Here is an 18,969-nt window from a genome sequence, read left to right on the forward strand (position 1 = left end):
TCGTACTGCGCCTGCGCAGTAAGCTCCTGATGACGCGCGTGGGACCGAGCCACAGGTGCGCAGCGCCAGTTCTATTCGTCTAGTTAGACGAATAATTAGCAGGTTACCGGCAGCAGGGGACGGAGCATCGGAGGAGGACGGTGTGGGACATCACGGCAGCAGGGGGCCGATAGAAGCCCCAGGTAAGTGTCTGTTTTTTAAAGATACCAGAGAACCCCTTTAAGTGTGCTCCTCAAAGTTAAAGGACAACTGAAGTGAGAGGGATATGGAAGCTGCCATAATGATTTCCTTTTAGAAAAGTTTTCATACAATACTAGTTGCCTGGCAGGCCTGCTGATCTTCTCCTGCCTCTAATACCTTTAGCCTCAGATGCTCAAAAGGAATGCAGCAGGTCATGTGTTTCTGACATTATTTTCAGACTTGACCAGATTAGCTGCATACTTGTTGCTGGTGTTTTTCAGAAGCTATTGCAGACAAATTGATCAGAAGGGAAGCCAGGCAACTGACATTGTTCAGAAGGAAATAAATATGTCAGCTTCCATATACTTCTCACTTCAGTTGTCCTTTAAACTGAATGCAGTTTCCTAAAGTTTTTGCATGTCCAAATTACAGCATATGCCAGAAAAATACATTAAAAAAAAAATAAAAAAAAAAAGCACAAAGAAAGTCTTTTTACAGGACTTTAGCGGACCTCGGCAAAGTGATGGTTTCAGAAGTTTGCATTGTAGTATATTGAATCCGTAACAGTTGCACAATACAGAGCGACTGATTTTAAAGGTGCCCATTAACGGCACAACTGTTAGCAAACAATCGCGGCTTTGATCAGATTATTAAGATCATATTGTATAAAAACAGAGAAGCTAGTGTTCCCAATCTATCTTGAACAATCCCAGTACCCCTGCAAATAATGCAGCCCCTATAACGGTCCCGCACCCCACATACCAAAATATGGCCACTATTCCCCTGCAACTAATCCAGCCCCTATAACGGTCCCGCACCCCACATACCAAATATGGCCACTATTCCCCTGCAAATAATGCAGCCACTATAACGGTCCCGCACCCCACATACCAAATATGGCCACTATTCCCCTGCAAATAATGCAGCCACTATAACGGTCCCGCACCCCACATAACAAATGTGGCCACTATTCCCCTGCAAATAATGCAGCCACTATAACTCTCTCACACTCCACATAACAAGTGTGGCCACTATTCCCCTGCAAATAATCCAGCCCCTATAACAGTCCCGCACCCCACATACCAAATATGGCCACTATTCCCCTGCAAATAATCCAGCCCCTATAACAGTCCCGCACCCCACATACCAAATATGGCCACTATTCCCCTGCAAATAATGCAGCCACTATAACGGTCCCGCACCCCACATAACAAATGTGGCCACTATTCCCCTGCAAATAATGCAGCCACTATAACTCTCTCACACTCCACATACCAAGTGTGGCCACTATTCCCCTGAAAATAATGCAGCCACTATAACGGTCCCGCACTCCACATAACAAGTGTGGCCACTATTCCCCTGAAAATAATGCAGCCACTATAACGGTCCCGCACCCCACATACCAAATATGGCCACTATTCCCCTGCAAATAATGCAGCCCCTATAATGGTCCCGCACCCCACATACTAAATATGGCCACTATTCCCCTGCAAATAATGCAGCCCCTATAATGGTCCCGCACCCCACATACTAAATATGGCCACTATTCCCCTGCAAATAATGCAGCCACTATAACGGTCCCGCACCCCACATAACAAGTGTGGCCACTATTCCCCTGCAAATAATCCAGCCCCTATAACAGTCCCGCACTCCACATAACAAGTGTGGCCACTATTCCCCTGAAAATAATGCAGCCACTATAACGGTCCCGCACTCCACATACCAAGTGTGGCCACTATTCCCCTGCAAATAATCCAGCCCCTATAACGGTCCCGCACCCCACATACCAAATATGGCCACTATTCCCCTGCAAATAATGCAGCCCCTATAATGGTCCCGCACCCCACATACTAAATATGGCCACTATTCCCCTGCAAATAATGCAGCCACTATAACGCTCCCGCACTCCACATAACAAGTGTGGCCACTATTCCCCTGCAAATAATCCAGCCCCTATAACGGTCCCGCACCCCACATAACAAGTGTGGCCACTATTCCCCTGCAAATAATGCAGCCACTATAACGGTCCCGCACCCCACATAACAAGTGTGGCCACTATTCCCCTGCAAATAATGCAGCCACTATAACGGTCCCGCACCCCACATAACAAATGTGGCCACTATTCCCCTGCAAATAATGCAGCCACTATAACTCTCCCACACTCCACATAACAAGTGTGGCCACTATTCCCCTGAAAATAATGCAGCCACTATAACTCTCCCGCACTCCACATAACAAGTGTGGCCACTATTCCCCTGAAAATAATGCAGCCACTATAACTCTCCCGCACTCCACATAACAAGTGTGGCCACTATTCCCCTGAAAATAATGCAGCCACTATAACTCTCCCGCACTCCACATAACAAGTGTGGCCACTATTCCCCTGCAAATAATCCAGCCCCTATAACGGTCCCGCACCCCACATACCAAATATGGCCACTATTCCCCTGCAAATAATGCAGCCCCTATAATGGTCCTGCACCCCACATACTAAATATGGCCACTATTCCCCTGCAAATAATCCAGCCACTATAACTTTCCCACACTCCACATAACAAATATGGCCACTATTCCCCTGCAAATAATGCAGCCACTATAACGGTCCCGCACCCCACATACCAAATATGGCCACTATTCCCCTGCAAATAATGCAGCCACTATAACTCTCTCACACCCCACATAACAAATATGGCCACTATTCCCCTGCAAATAATGCAGCCACTATAACGGTCCCGCACCCCACATAACAAATATGGCCACTATTCCCCTGCAAATAATGCAGCCACTATAACGGTCCCGCACTCCACATAACAAGTGTGGCCCCCATTTCCATACACCAACAAAAAAAATGCTGCCAGACTCCCTCTTCCTCCTCCAGTGCATCTGACCACTGCCACATGTAACATAGAGATCAGCTAATACACACCTCTCCTCTCCAGTGTGGCTTATCACTTATGCTGTGGGCTGGTTCAGTCTGAGAAGATAGATGGCGCTCATATAGAATAACACCTAACACCTGTGCATAGTTTTATTTTTCCTGGAGTTCCTATTCAGCTTTCTCCTATTTATAAGTCGCTCACAATACTCATCCCATGTGACTTCTGCCAGCAGTAATGACTCCTGCAGCCCACTGCTGACAGAGACAAGGATAGAGCGATTGTTCAATGGTGTGTGAAAAGCAGGGCAGAGATCCATGCTACTGTGTGACTTGTCCCATAAAATAAATATATGTATATAGATGGATAGATATGTACTGCATATACTATATTTATAAAGCTGATCATCAGTACAATGCTGGGAATTATATTAAATTAGAATAAATAAGAATTCAATCCACTTCACAGTGTTCAGATTAATATTCAGTAATTATATAACACTGACATCTCTCATAGCCCTTTATTGTACTTTATGCATGGCCATGCCACTAACTGTCCTTCAGAGGAGCTCCCAAGTCCCCAGATTGGATCTGGGCCAGAACATTATCTACATGGAGTTTGCCTGCTTATGAGGGTTTTCTTCAGGGACTGTAGCTTCCTCCAACATTCTAAAAATATACAGTGAAGTTATTGATTTTTCCACAAAAGACATATGACTATGGCAGGGATTAGACTGTAAGACACTCTGAGGACTGTCAGCAGTGACAAGACTGTACAGTGCTGCAGAAAATGTCAGCGCAATATAAATATATCATAAAAAAATACCATAGTCATAGTCTTACAGTATCTCTGTATCATAGTCTTTTGGGGAGAACACGATGAGCTTATTAGTGTGTTGCATACTATTGATACAAAGTGGGGAGAAAGACTTGGGCAAAATTATCCAACACTTTGGATCTCTCGGCAATGCTTCATGGAGAGTCTCAGCCTTCCACATCAACACTCGTTTCCTAACAGAGGCGGCCATGAATACCTGCCTTGGCCAAGAACCATCTTAAATGTGTGTACAGGGCTTTAATGTCAGTGGAATACAGGGGCATAACAATAGCCCCCGACCTCCACCAACGTGGTTGAGGGGGCCAAGAACTAGGAGCACCTGCTCCTGTATGTAATGCAGAGGTGCATTATGCATTACCTGCTTCTGTCAGCAGGACAGGTCCTCTTTGGTGTACAAGTGATGTACAGCTAATCACCATGTGGCTTCCGTGCCTGTCACATGACAAGCAGGGACAGAAGACACATAGGAATGGCACAATTTAGTTACGCCCCTAGTAGTATAGCTACAGGGTCATGGGACCCATCGTTCATATATTACGCTGAGCCCCGTCCAGCACTGTGCATACTATACAACAGTATACAAGCTGTAAGAGGTATACACAGGTTAAGGGTAGGGGACTCTTCTAATGATTACCAGTAGTGATCATTACCACTATAGCACCAATGAAGAGTGACATGATGGAAGGAGGGTCCTCAGTGACCCTGCCTGCTGATCCCCGGATACAATCTGAGCTTCTGCATTCTCTATTGCTGCTACTCTGTTCAATCTTATTAGAAATGTCTTTCCATTTCAGTTTGCACCCACCTTCCTGTATGACTCATTTGAATACATCCCAACTTTTTGTGATAAGAAGGAGGGACACGTAAGCCATGTTCATGCCACACCCCTAGCCACACCCCTAGTCATGCATGCCATAAAGATTTCATGAAAAACATTTTTTTTATAATTCATACCTCACTGGTCCTTTCTATCCTGGTCCATTATCATTCATAATAACATTTGAAAATAAGAAATACATTTAAAGGATGTGAATAAAGTTTAGAGAGTCAATTGAACAACTTTTTCAGTAGAGAAATACATATATTTACACAGATCTGTACATCAGTCCTGAAAGAGTACAAATGAGGAAGAAAGACGGACAGAGGGACTGGGCTCCCAAAGAGGGACTGTCCCTCCAAAAGAGGGAGAGTCAGGAGCTATCAGACCCGGAATTACCCGTATTTGCTGCCGTATAAGACGCACTTTTTCTCCCCAAAAAATGGGGAGAAAAAGTCCCTGCGTCTTATACGGCAAAGGCAGGGAATCCCCAACTTGCGAACGCCCGCCGATACGAACCGCCGACCCGCCGCCATTGGGGATTCCCTGCCTGTGTCCCTGCTGGGCCTGGCCTGCCCCCCGAGTGTCACAGCTCTCCCAATGTAATAATTTCTTGCCCACCCGCCATGCGTGCGTCTCCCCGGGTCATTCTCTCCCCCCCCCCCCCCCCCCGCGTGTCTCTCCCCGTTGTACATATGTCCCCCAGTGTCAGCAGCAGCAGCGGCGGAGGCTTACCAGATCCATGCCGCCGCGATGACTGCAGACACCCGGCTACTTCATGTGTTTCCTCTACTGCGCGGCTTGTACTGATTGCGTCATCAGTAGCCGCGCAGTAGAGGAAACACATGCAGTCATCGCGGCGGCATGACTGCATGTGGTGTCTGCAGTCATCGCGGCGGCATGGATCTGGTAAGCCTCCGCCGCTGCTGCTGCTGACACTGGGGGACATACAGTATGTACAACGGGGATAGCGAGACACGCGCGCGGGGGGGGGGGGGGGAGCCGGGGAGACACACGCATGGCGGGCAGCATGATTTCAATGGGGAGAGCTGTGGCACAAGAAGGGGGGCATAAAACAACATAAGAGGACACGGACACTGAAGAGACAGGACACATGGGGAGAAGGAATCATGGGGGAGAAGGAATCATGGGGGAGAAGGACACATGGGGAGAAGGACACATGGGGAGAAGGACACATGGGGGAGAAGGACACATGGGGGAGATGGGAGATAGGACACATGGGGCAGACAGGACACAGGATATATGAGGAGAAGGAGAGGTCAGGACACATGGGGAAAAGGGGCACACAGGACCCATAGGGAGACGGACACAGAAGGACACCTAGGGAGACAGGACACATGGGGAGAAGGGGCACACAGGACACATTGGCAGACATCATTTGGGGGATAACATGTACAAGACGCCTCTGGAATATGGACGCACCAGGTTATATATAATTATTTTTTTTCCCTGGTTTTTGCCCTCTAAACCTGGGTGCGTCTTATATTCCGGAGCGTCTTATACGTCGCGAAATACGGTAAGACACGGAATTACATTACAAGAACCTATAGGCACCCATTCTGGAGCCCAACTACCCCCCCACTTACCTGCTGAACCGCACCACAAGTGCACTGGCTGTCCCACCTGTCACCTCATTCCTACTTTTCCTGCCCAACGTAGGTAACCACAGTGACCTATCATTTATGCTCCACCTGGGACTCTGCATAGGGAAGGAGAAAGGGAGGCACTCAGGGACAGGAGTGAGCCGCCTCTCCATCACCAGGTGCCTATAGGCATACGTCTACAGAGCCTTATGGAAAATCCAGCGCTGGGAGCGATGCATTTCCTGCACAGAGCAGGAACTCGTCACTTGTTTTTAACATGTGGACTAACTCAGTGATTGACTGCAGGCTTTACCATTCCAACCAATGAAGTCCAGCCAGTTTAGGGGAGATAGTGGAACTCAATACAGCCGTATTGTACTTAAGTGCGTCAAAACGGAAAATTGTTACTTACCTATCGGTAATTTTACTTTCCCGATGCTTACATGTCATCACACATGGGTAGATGCCCAGCCCACTCTACCCCACAGGATCTTAATTAGTATAAAAATGCGAAGCTGCTGGCCCCCCCCCCAGTCTCCGTAAGCCTCGACTTACCGAAGCTCACAGGAAGGGAGGGACCGGTGTGATGACATGTAAGCATCGGGAAAGGAAAATTACCGATAGGTAAGTAACAATTTTCCGTTTTCCCTATGCTTCCATGTCATCACACATGGGATTTAACTAGGAAATAAGAAGGGAGGGACACCATATTTAATGCTTAATAAAAAAAAAAATAGTTTAATTATTCATATATTGTGCATCATCCAATACAACTTTTCCAAACTTCAAAGTAGACTGTGATGCTAGATCAATTCTATAGTGACGCATAAAGGTGTTAATTGAAGACCAGTTTGCTGCCTGACACACTTTTTCTGCGGGCACCTTGTTTAAAGCCGCCCATGATGTTAACCCCATCGATTTGTAAGCCGTCTGAATCGTCTTAACGATCCAAGTGGCTATTGTTCTCACAGAGGCGGGTTGCCCCTTTCTATAACCTGCGGGAATTACCCACAGTCTCTCAGTTTTCCTTTTATCTGATGTTAGATGCAAATAGGTTTTCAGTGCCTGACCTACGTCCAGAGGGTGAATTTCTTCTCCACCTTCCTGAGTAAATGTTGGTAGAGTCCAATCTTGATTGAGGTGATATGTGGAGGTAACCTTTGGTATGAACTGCTGAATTGGTCTAAGTAGCACTCTGTCAGGAAAGAAGGTCAAATAAGGTTCCATGCAACCTAAGGCCTGTAGCTCTGACACCCTTCTTGCCGAGGCAATTGCCACTAGGAAAACAGTCCTCAAGGTTATGTTCCATAGCGAGTTATCAGCTGTGGGGTAAAAAGGCTGTCTTGTTAGTGCTTCGAGGACTAATGGCAGGTCCCATTTAGGAAAGATAGCCTTCTTAGGCGGTCTTATCTTTAATACTCCTCTCAAGAATTGCTTAATCAAAGGTTGTATGGCCCACTGAGTACCAGTCAATGCCGATAGAGCGGAAACGTGCACCTTCAGTGTGTGGTATCCTGATTGCATGTTTAGACCTCTCTGAAGGAACTCTAGAATGTGGTGTGGTTCCGGTCTTGTAGGCTGGAAATGCAGTTCTTGTGATAATTGTAGGAATTTGTCCCAAACTCTCTGATAGGTGGAGTTTGTAGTAGGTTTTCTGGCACTTAGGATAGTCTTAATTACCTCTTGTGAGCATCCTGCCAGCTCCAGCCTCCTCCCCTCAATCGCCAGGCCATGAGATTCAACCTCTCGGGATTCGGATGAAGAATTGTCCCTTGTGATAGAAGGTCTTTGTTGCATGGGAGAGGAAGAGGTGACTGTAACCTCATATCCCACAGGAGGGGGAACCACGGTCTGTTCAGCCAGTATGAAATTATTGCAATCATTATCACATCCTCCTTGTAGAGTCTTGACAAGAATCGGTGTATTAACGGTATTGGAGGGAACACATATGCTGTTGTGAAGTTCCATTGGGCCGTCAGTGCGTCCACTGCTAGGGCTTGCTCGCAATACATCCTGGAGTAGAAATTCCTGCATTTGGAGTTAAATGGAGTTGCCATGAGGTCTAGTTCGGGCTTTCCCAGGTGACTGCAGATCCATTGATATATCTCCGTGGAAAGGCTCCATTCGTTGTTGCTCAACGTATGTCTGCTCAGGTAATCTGCCAGTATGTTTTCCTTCCCCGGTGTATATATTGCCGAAATGTTCCAACGGTGTTGTTCCGCATACTGGCAAATTATCGCTGTTTCCTGCAGAAGTGATAAACTCCTTGTTCCTCCCTGTCTTCGTATGTACGAGACAGCTGTGCTGTTGTCTATGTATAGAATCACTGTTTTGTTTCTTATCAGATGAGTAAAACTTAATAATGCCTGGTATACTGCTCTTATCTCCAGGATATTTGATTGAGTATGATGATCTGAGGTCTTCCAGAGGCCCTGCGCTGTGAGTGTGTCGCAGTTCGCTCCCCAGCCCCGTAGGCTGGCATCCGTAGTAATGGTGATCGAGTTCGTAACTTCGATCAGATGTCCCCTGGAGAGGTTGTCGATATTCGTCCACCACATAAGACTGTTCTTCATTAAAGTCGTGATTTGTATTGTCTGATTCAAACTCGTCTTGTTCCATTGGGCAAGGAAGCCCCACTGGAATGGTCTCACGTGCCAGTGTGCCCATTTCACTGTTTGGACAGTTGATGTCATTGACCCCAGTAGACTGACGCATTGTCTTGCCTTCAGTGTGTCCACCGAAGTTACTTGAGTTATCTTTTGTATTAACAGTGTCATTTTCGGTTGAGGAAGACTTACTAAATTCCAATCTGTCTGAAAGAGGGCTCCCAGGAAAATCATTGATTGCGTCGGCTCCAACTGGCTCTTGTCTTTGTTTAGCTTCCATCCAAAGTGATTGAGAGAGTCTAGAAGGATGTTCCTGTGAGTAATCAAGGTCTCTTTGTCTGACGCCAGAAGTAGTAGGTCGTCCAAGTAATGGAATAGACGTAGCCCCCTTGTTCTTAGAAGGGCTACTAGTGAGAGTAAGATCTTTGTAAAAGTCTGCGGTGCCGTGCAGATTCCAAACGGCAAACAAGTGAACTGGTAGTGATTCATTCCTATTGCGAATCTCAGAAACTTCTGGAACCTCGAGTGGATGGGGACGTGCAAATAGGCGTCCTCGAGGTCCGCAGACAGCATCCAGTCTGATTGTTTTACTACCCGAATGATCGATTGGAGCGTTTCCATCTTGAACCTTTTGAGCTTTATGTGTTTGTTCAGGTAACGTAGATCTAATACCGGTCTCCAGTCTCCTGTTTTTTTGAGTACGAAGAACAGTGGAGAATACACACCTCTCTCTTACTGATCTTCTGGTACCGGAGTTATAGCTTTCTTGCCTAGTAACGTTTGTACGTAATCTTGTAGAATTCTGGCCTTGTTGTAGTTTTTTGGAATCCTTGTGTTTACAAAGTGTGCTCTTGGGGGTCTTTTCATGAAGGACCAGCGATGTCCCCTGGATATTGTTCTTGTTACCCATGGATTGTCTATTTCTTCCATCCAAATCTGTCCGAACTCCTTCAGGCTGCCCCCTACTGGACAGACTTGGACGGATTTCCTGTCAAAAGGATTTCTGCTGATTAGGAGTGGAAGTAGCTGTCTTCTGGCGTGTTAGTCTCTGGAGATTACTGTGACTGCTTTGCCAGTTTTTCTTAAATTCTCTGCCAGGTCGGTATGATCTGGCAGTACGAAGCCTGGATTGCTGTATTCTATTGGTTTGAAAATTCGGTCTTCTGGTTTTCCTGTCCTTGGGTAACAGACCGGACTTTCCCCCTGTTACTCTCTGGATAGCATTATCTAATTCCTTTCCGAATAAGTTGTCTCCATCATATGGTATCTTACACCACTCCTGTCTTGATGACTGATCCGCTGACCATGACTTCAGCCATAACGCCCTTTTTGCGACTACTGACGAGGCCATAGTTCTGGACGTGCATCTGATTATATCTACGGCGGCTTCGCCCACATAATCTGCCGTTAGGTTGAAGTCGTCTAGTGCTTTTATAATGGCTTCTTTATCAGCATCAGCTCGAATTGCCTCCTCTATAGCTATAGTCCATGCTCTGATGGCCCTCGCCACTGAGGTTAACGCTACCGCAGGTTTCGTGGCACTTCCTGCTAAGGTATATATCTTCTTAAGTTCCGAGCGCATCTTTTTTTCCATTACGTCTTTAAATGATGCAACATTATCTCTTGGTAACGTAATATGTTTCGCTAGTCGGGTGACGGCGGCGTCCACAGTTGGTGGATTGTCTAAGGACTTTGAATTTTTAGGCTTCATCGGATATAATTTTGTAATTCAATTATTTAAGGGTGGCTTCTTGTCCAGTTTCTCCCATTCTTCTTTAATAATATCCGCAATTTCATCCATCATAGGAAATGAGGTTGTCTTCTTTTTAAGGTGAGTATAGTACTCCTTGTGTTTTTTGGAACTGGTAGATGGTTGTTCATCATCTGAGCTTTCCCATTCAATTGCCTCTCGTATTGCGTGAAGGTAGGGCTGGACTGAAGCAAAGTCGAAACCCCCTGCGATTTCCTCAGAGTCATTAACTGTACAAGTTTGTTCAGTAGGTGGTAATGTTTGAGGAGGAAGTGATGCTACATACTCCTTCATTGATTCTTGCACATCGTCTTTAATCATCTGTGATACATCCATGGGAGTTTGCGATGACTGTTTAGCCATATCTGCAAAGCAGGATCTACACACATTTTTATCAGGCATGGCTTCATTGTTGCAAGCCCAACAGCGTCTATAAGAATGACTCCTGTGTGGTGATCTGCTCCTCTCTCTGTACTCTGTAGATGGATCCGTCGTCCTTGTCTTGGATTTTGATCTTGACTTTTTCTTGCGATGTTTTCTAGGAATTAAGAGAGAATCACCATATTAATTTTGTGTTCTCTTATTTTTCAGGGCTTAAGAACCTACCTTTAGACCCCCTACCTTAGAGCCCTTTGCTGGTCTGCTGAGGGACCTGGAGGATCCATAGATCCAGCTAACACAGCTGAAGAAAGAAGAAAGGAGGTAAGTATGAATATGTATAAGAGAAAGAACAGTCCCTGTAAGGCAAGCCACTAACGTTTTGCCTTACCTCGATTTGTCTCTCTTTCCCCCACAGAGGATGTTCCAGCCTGCTGCCCGTGGTGTCTCTGCTGCCTCTCCGGCTGCTCCGCATCCTCCTCCATGGCGGCGTCCAGACGCTAACTCCCGAGCGAACTCAGAGAGCTGTCGCCGCCATGGGTTTTAAATATACTTCCGTGGAGCCTCCGGGAGTTAGAACCGCCCACTTCCGGCTCTCAGCAAGCGCCCATTCCGCACCAAGCTGATGGAAGGCGGAAGGGATGCGAGTGTGTAGGTCCAATGCGGCTGACGTCACAGGAGGAAACAAGACATGCCGGACTCGCCGCTGCCGCCCCGGGCGCTTCCAGGGAGACAGAAGTAAATAGGTGAGAAAAAACGGATCTCCAGTTTCGAAATACAACACATTTAGTATTGTTTATGGGCCTAAGACTCCAGGTAGGCCATTAGAGGGGACGCAGCAAACAGGTTATTTAAACCTTATGTACACTATCCTGCGTCCCCTATCCCCCTGAGAACCAGCAGAGTGGGGGACTCCCCTACTAATTTATAGTTGAATGGGAGGCAGTATAGGAAAAAAAACTGTAAACACAGTTAGGTAGGGGGAAAAATAAAAATATTTAGGCAAATCTTGCCCTACTCACGTCGATCCTGTGTGAGGTGAGGAAGTCGAGGACAAAAAAAAGACTGGGGGGGGGGGGGGGGCAGCAGCTTCGCATTTTTATACTAATTAAGATCCTGTGGGGTAGAGTGGGCGGGGCATCTACCCATGTGTGATGACATGGAAGCATAGGGAAAAAGCGATTGAGTGAAGGCGTGTAGCATGCAGCATGACCATCCTTTTTCATTTTTGTGATCAAAGCTCAGGACTGCTTTATACATTTTCTCTTGCAGTGCGTGCATTTTGTTAAAAGCTAATATAGCCCATTTTTTCCAGTGTGTGTTTCAGGTGCTATCAATTATTGTAAATATATCTCTCCTGCAGTATGCCTAAACTATGAAAAGCAATCTAGCACAAAAATGCTTGCAAAGGCTTCTCACTGTAATTATGATTGAGAATATCACCTAGTAATTGGTTTTGATCTGTACAGAGGACAAAATAACCATGACACGTGTCTGGGATATGAATGATGTACAAGGCACACTGATATCACATTAAAAAAATCTGAAAATAAGGGCAATAAACACAATTACACGAGCGCTAACATGTGTAATACTGTCTAATTTTACTGGCTATGGCTGCCTTGGCAGAAGCGTTTGTGAGATAATATATCCTGCAAAGAAGCGATATGACCTAAAGGCAGCAATTTATATGATATATTACGCCAGTATATCAAGTGCATATGAATATCCTTGAGAGATCAGGAAGGCAGTGGCCTGTCTAGATAGAAATTGACTGATTTTGCAGCACACTGTACTAGTATGAAGTCTGACTAATTATAGCTATTTGTGAATTCACCTGGTATATCGTCCGTAAAGCAAGTCATGTGATCGTCTCTGTACATCATTTCCATCAGGGGTGCAGATCAAGTGGAATCAGCTAACTATTACTATTGCAGAATACTGCTTAATGAACATAATTAGCTTTGATGCAACTAAGCTAGAAAGAGCTCTCTAGAGGTGGCTTATAGAGATTCCTGCAATAAGTTGGAGCTGCAGACTGACAAAGCTGGCATTTTCAGCTAAATGCATTTTTTACAGAGGGTGATTTGCTAAAGGACAATAGTTCTTACCAGACTAGCTTAAAGCTCAACTAAAGATGAGGTTTATTATATATCAGGAAGTCGGCTTTTTTTCCCCAGCAGTGAATAATATGCTTTTATAAGGCTGTAAAGTTTCATGACTGCCTCCAGTTTATGCCGTTCCTGATTTGCTCCTTGCGGTGAAGCTGGTACCATAGGGCACTGGGAAACCTGATGAAATCAGTTGTATTAGGCTTTGCAAACAAGGTGCTAGTAATGTGTTGTGGATGTTATATATGCGTTCTGTGCAGCATGACTGGCATTCACTGACATTTACCCAGCGTTCAGCAATCATTTCTGGCACTACCTTGCAGCAGGATTTAACCCCTGAATGGATTTTAGCATGGAATTGTGCAAAACAGGAGAGACAATCTAGATTAAGAGAAGGGTTACCTTTTGCGCTGCCTGCTACATTTGGGGCATCTTTATCAGATGTGGATGCATTCACTGACTGCTCAATGACATATAAGTGGTCAGGGCCGGATTTACATAATGGCACTGTAGGCATGTGCCTACAGGCACTTTATGTGGCAGAGGCGGCTTCCCTCCCTTTCCGAATGTCCCCTCTCTCAGCAGAGCTGGAGGGTGATGTCACTCACCACCCAGCTCCAGTTCGGAAGCCACAGGCATGTATTTAGCACTGGGATTTGGAGGCTTAATCGGTGCCTCCTGTGAAAGTGAGAGTAGCATAATGGGAGGTGTGGGTATCAAATCCTCCATGCATCACATCAGTCCAGCGCACATCACACTTTTTTTAATTATTAAATTAGAGGGAGCCTTATCCAAGCTGGGCCGGCCCACTCTCTAAATTACACCACTGCTAGGTTCATGTACATTTAGCAGCTCTTTATGTGATATAAGAAAACAAGGGCCAGGACTGGAGGTGTGGCCTGCGTAGAGGGGCGGAGTTCAGGGCGCTAGAATCTCTCTGCTTACAAGCTCCGGTAGTGTAAATCCGGTAAATCTGTGTAAATGGTACTTTCAACATCCTTTATCTATATCTGTCTATCCATGGAAGTTTAACCAACCACACAAGGTAAGGGTTAGATTGTGAGCTCCGTAGAGGAACAGTTAGTGACGTGTCATGACAGCGTACACTGTCATCATGAAAAAGCGATGCAGAAGATGTCAGCGCTATATGAATGCATAATAATAACAAGCAGCACCTTACGGAAATATTAGGCCCTTTGCTGGTGGAAATGAAGAGGACTGAGGAAGTTGAGCTGGAGAGTTGAAGGAATATGAATCGTGTGCACTGCAGTACGTGTGTCGTGTGGCAATGGGGTGCAGGGGAGGAACATCATTCATTCTGTACTCAGGATCAGGGTGAATGGCAAGGTCTACAATATGCAAACTCTCCAGTCTGGAACAGGGAAGTTTATCTGATGGAATTAGCTGGAGATCCTCATCTAGAGACTGAAAGAATGACACAAACTTCAGCTTCTCTCTAGAGATCCTATCATGCACTCAATATTTGTCTTCATCAATAACCTGAATTATCTCCTGCTCTGTATCCTCTCTCTTCTGTCTGCTCTTTCATGGCTTAGTAATTACAGCTCTCTGGGAAGGAATACTTGCAGCTGGGGACAATGGTCCTCGAACTTCCACAGTGAGCCCTGGCAGGGCAACTCACCGGTAAAAGTGGATGATAAATCTCTGTCCTCCTGTGTCACTGACTAGCGAGCCGAAAGATGCCACTTACTTGAAGTCACAGAGTTTACTTTAATGTAAACCTGTAAAAGACCTGGGTAAGAGTAACTTAGTGTATGATAAAAATACATGATCACAGGTTTCTTAAAAACAGCAATTCACATTTTTTTCAGCCCCAGAGATACAATCAGAGCCAACGTTTTCTCTAATCACATGGAAAACTCCATTTACCGCTTTATTGTCCCCACACTAGACAAGACAAGACAAGACAAATAACATTTATATTGCGCTTTTCTCCTTGCGGACTCAAAGCGCCAGAGCAGAGCAGCAGCCACTAGGGCGCGCTCTATTGGCAGTAGCAGTGTAAGGGAGACTTGCCAAAGGTCTCCTACTGAATTAGTGCTGGCTTACTGAACAGGCAGAGCCGAGATTCAAACCCAGGTCTCCTGTGTCAGAGGCAGAACCCTTAACCATTACACCATCAGTAGATGTCTACTGGCAGCAAACTTTAAAATCTGCAAACTCTGGGAGTAAAATGGCAATAAATACATTTGATTTTTGTCCACTGAAATGATGATTCGGGATGATTTAAAGCGTACCTGAAGAGAAAATGGAACAAAACATTAGATACCGATACTTACCTCAGTAGTGTGAAGTCTTTGGAGTGTTAAGAGGTTTCCCCAATCCTCCTGAAGCTTACCATTCCAAGGTTTGCAGCACTGCATTCCTAGCAGAATAAAGCAGCTCGTACAGTACATATTTTAAAGCTACTTTATATTTTGCTAAGTTCTTGCTGAAGCGTTGGTGTTTGAATTTGGCATAGCCGATACAAAACACCCACATACTTCTGCCTGCCGCTGTTCAGCACCGAACAAGCGGACAGGGTCAGGAGGAGCTCACTGTCTTGCGAGTCAGGTTGTGCTTCACGTGACTTTGATACTTTCTCCTTCCGGATAGGAAAAAGCTGAGCCCGTGTAGCTCCATGCTACTGCACAGGCACAAGGGGTCCTGCGGCAGAGCAGTGCAGCTGCCCTTGTTCTTGATGGAAGCATGCCTACGAACCTCCAGAGGGTCCCAGCAGTAGTCTTGAGGAGAATGAGGGAGGCTTCCTGCTACCGAGGTAAGTATCTGACTTTTGTGTTTCAGGTTTGCTTTAAAATACCCTATTGCGACACCACTGGCAGGAGGAGGATTGAGTGGCAGCTTGGCCATTCCCCTTCCAAACATCATGACTGGGAGGAGAAGCGAGCAGCAGCTTGGTCACAACTCTCCTCCCAAAAGGCAGCATAACTCATCTGCAGTTGGGAAAAAAGAACTACATGGAACAGCAGATGTCACATGACCACCTCTGTTTTTCTCAAAACAAAGGTATATAGAAACATTTCAATTATTTCTACATAATTTACATGTGGGATTGACCTGCTTCACTGCTAGCCCTAAGGAGCCCATTAACAGTACAAACTCCCAAACGAACGACGGTCCAATTCGATCATTGCGATCAGTTGTAAACAATTATTCAGGTCCACCAATGGCGGGGGAAAGTGATAATCAATCTGATCAGACTAATAGAAATGATCAGAAATTTGGATCATCGTCGATCAGCACCCTTAACCACTTCCCTACCCTGGTCATTTTCACAGTTCAGCTCAGCTCTGATTACTTTGGCAATAACTTTATAAATAATTATCACGACTAAATGATCTATATATTGTTTTATTCAGGACAAATTAGGCTTTTTGTGGCTGATATTTGTTTTTAGTAATGATCTTATTTTCTATGTATTTTAAAAGGAAAATAAGGAAAAAAGTGAAAAAATACACAATTTGTCCACTTTCATACATTATAGCTTTAATGTAAATAGCTTATATTGTACATTAAACCTACACCTTTTATTTGTCTATTTAACTGTTTATTTAACTGTTTATTTAAACAGTTCATTTTTTTTAAATATGTATTAGTAACACATTGTGTATACCCTACTTGTTATATCTGTCTGCTCCTGGAATGTGTGTTTTACACTTGTTTACACATTAATCCTGCCATTGAATTCCCTGGGAGGAAGTGAGGGGTTTGCTGTCATTCCTTTACAACTGAGTAGCATTGTTATCAGCTCAGAGATAAATAAACAGTGTTATCTAGGATTTTGTAGGGGGGGGGGGGGGGGATGCAGAGACTTGATTTCACGTAATGGGGCAGGAAATGGTTAACAGTACACATATGAAAACAATCATTTGGGAGATTGTACCGTTAATGGGCACCCTTAGGCTACTTTCACACTATCACATTTGTTGCGTCGGAAAATATATTGAATGTGACGCGATATTGTAGTTATTGTATTGCAAAATCCATTGGAATAATGTGGGGCATGCTATACGGTACAGTTGAACTGAAGCATACACTTCATGTACTGTATGTTTCACTGTATGCGTCACATTGCAGGTATAATGCGCAATACGACTTTTCCCGTCCATTGTGTTTTTACATGATGTGCAACGCAACGCCCCATTGTGAGACTACTACTCGATGCAATACAAAATGATGTCAGATTTGCTTTGTAATCATCCCAGCACAGCCTTCACAAGCATATTATATGCTGTATACTGTATATTATATTGCAATTACTGGATCTTAAAATCATGTTTTAATATTAAACTTCTGTCAAGCTGCTGTAATTCCAGGAAGCCCATAAGCAGGTCACAGCCCAGGAGTATCGATGACATGACGGCATTAAGAGTGGTTTATTTTCAAATTGATGGTGGGTGACACCGGACTGCTTACAAGCAATAAATCTATAGGACAGAGTAATGGAGGAGCCGCCAGTTATTCACTTTGGAGAGCCAGAAGACTGAACACTCCCACCCAGCCGCCCTTTCCTCACACGCCTCAAGGGATTTATCATTCCTAATCATCTACTCGGCAGTGTGTTTAGGTGTACACAAAAACTAGGTTCCCACAGCTTCACAGGCAACCATGATGTGCTATTTATTATTGCACCACTGCTCAAGCTGGTTCATTATTAAATATGTATTATAACTACCACCAAGTTACAATTCATTGTTAGAAGTTTTATTAATGTACTGCAAGACTAAAGTCACACTGTTCAGCTTAACATCTGCGGCTGACAGCTAATTCATCATCTCCCTGTCACGTTAGACGGTTTAGGGCTCATCTACAGTGAGTTATCTATTATGTTGTATAATAATGTACCTGTCTGAAACTGGGACACACATGAGATATTTCAACTGGTGGAATAATTAAGGACGTTGTACACGAACCTGAGGTGGAATGTAATGTTCTATCTTACAGGTGACTGACAATAAATAGTACAGCCTCCTGGCCCTCTCACAGCCAGCTCAGGTTATTAGTCAGTGATGGTACGTATAATACTTCAGAAAAAGTTCAGTCATGCAAGTGAGATTCTTTTTCTGAAAAAGAAGGTGAATTCCTATGCTTTGTAGAGATAAAGATATCTGTCTTCCCTTTATGTTTTTTTTTATAACATGAAATGGCCATTTTTGAGAACAGGAATGTAAAAAAAACTATTTTTACTGATCTGGATAAAATATATACTTTAGATTTCTCTAGGGAGGTTATACACAGGTAATATCTATATATGTTTTAGGGCCCTTTTACACTTACTGCGTTGCATCGTATTGCACCATACCAGGTTTAAAAGGGGCTGAAAACTTTCTGGACTTCCTGTCCATTCATGTACCCCGCTTAACCTATCTGTGCTGGTTTGCCAAAATACAAACAACCTTCTAAATACAGTATTTTAAAGTAAAATTATATGACATAGTTAAGTGGAAAACAAAAGAAAACACATAAATCAGAAAATAAAAACTGTAATAGTTTTGAACTTATATAACTTATGATTTTGTTCTGTCTAGTCTCATTTTAGATAATTTATAAAGTAAAAAAAGAGAAAACTGTTCCTGACATGAGGAAATGTAACTTTTAACCTAAACAAAGTAAAATAAAACTCAACTCTTTAAAATAAATACATTGGTCTAGTTGATATGTGCAGAAGATTGAGGTAGCACCAGACCACACAGGTCTCAATCACAAGAATGTCTTTACATTTAATGTAATGAATGTGATTATTTGTATGCACTAGCCATTTTAGTACTTTATTTAACTCACCCCTGATG

The 18,969-nt window shown here is 44.4% G+C and overlaps 1 protein-coding gene across 2 annotated transcripts in view; it reads right to left on the minus strand.

Annotated features, from left to right (window-relative positions):
* Positions 1-18,969, minus strand: part of CNMD (chondromodulin) — a 102,200-nt gene that overhangs the window by 39,893 nt on the left and 43,338 nt on the right. The window lies entirely within an intron of this gene.

Source organism: Hyperolius riggenbachi, chromosome 2, assembly GCF_040937935.1.
Source record: "Hyperolius riggenbachi isolate aHypRig1 chromosome 2, aHypRig1.pri, whole genome shotgun sequence".
In the NCBI taxonomy this organism is placed as follows: domain Eukaryota; kingdom Metazoa; phylum Chordata; class Amphibia; order Anura; family Hyperoliidae; genus Hyperolius; species Hyperolius riggenbachi.